Raw genomic sequence first — 814 nt, 5'->3', positions numbered from 1 at the left:
GTCATGTGACTGCCATATAATCCAAAATTCTGTGTAGTGGAACAGAGACAGTTTTTGCTATGAAATACCTCACTGTGTATGGGGGGCTGGGGGAGCCACAATGATATAAACAGCATAAGGACCAGTATAAAAACCCAAGGAAGGAATAAAGCTGAGATGTTTGGGGAAAGAAAGGAGAAGGGTGACTGTAATGTTTAAGAAGAGAAGTAGAACATCCTTTATATAGTCCCTTTAATCCTGGATACATAAAAGAGCTCATGAAGGTTCTAAAAGCTGGAAGAAAGGGGAAGTTGATAATTCTGTACTCAATCAAGGTGACTGAAAACACTGAAATAATCAAATAACTTTTTTCCCTTTCCAGTTTACAAAGTAAATGTACTTCTGGATCCCCTCATGGACTTGCACCCATGAATAATTAGGCCAACTATCTAGTGATCTATCTCTAGATTTACAACAAGTTTGACCACCATGAAAGAGTGAGTTATTGGAATAAGTCTTAGCAGTGTGACGACGACAACTGGACCAGGGACAACACTCACAGTTGTACCAAGTAAGTGACATTTATTTACTTCTAAAACTTCATTTAAAATTAATGTGGGGGAGAACAAGGGAATTTAATGGTTTGGGTTCACTGAAAAAATTTTCAGCTGTAATAATCCCTTGAATGCACTTGCTCATCAGCCAGGCTTTCAACCCAAACCCTCAGCTTGGATCTGCTCAGGAAGGTTAGGGACAACTGGGCTGACTCTGCATAGCACCATTATTCCATGATCCCCAAACACCAGCAGGGCACTGCTTAGCCTGTGATAACTTA

The sequence above is a fragment of the Pyrgilauda ruficollis genome, unplaced genomic scaffold, assembly GCF_017590135.1.
Source record: "Pyrgilauda ruficollis isolate IOZ18807 unplaced genomic scaffold, ASM1759013v1 scaffold480, whole genome shotgun sequence".
NCBI classification, from domain to species: Eukaryota; Metazoa; Chordata; class Aves; order Passeriformes; family Passeridae; genus Pyrgilauda; species Pyrgilauda ruficollis.
The sequence above is the reverse complement of the archived record's forward strand: the minus strand, read 5'-3'. Positions refer to the sequence as shown.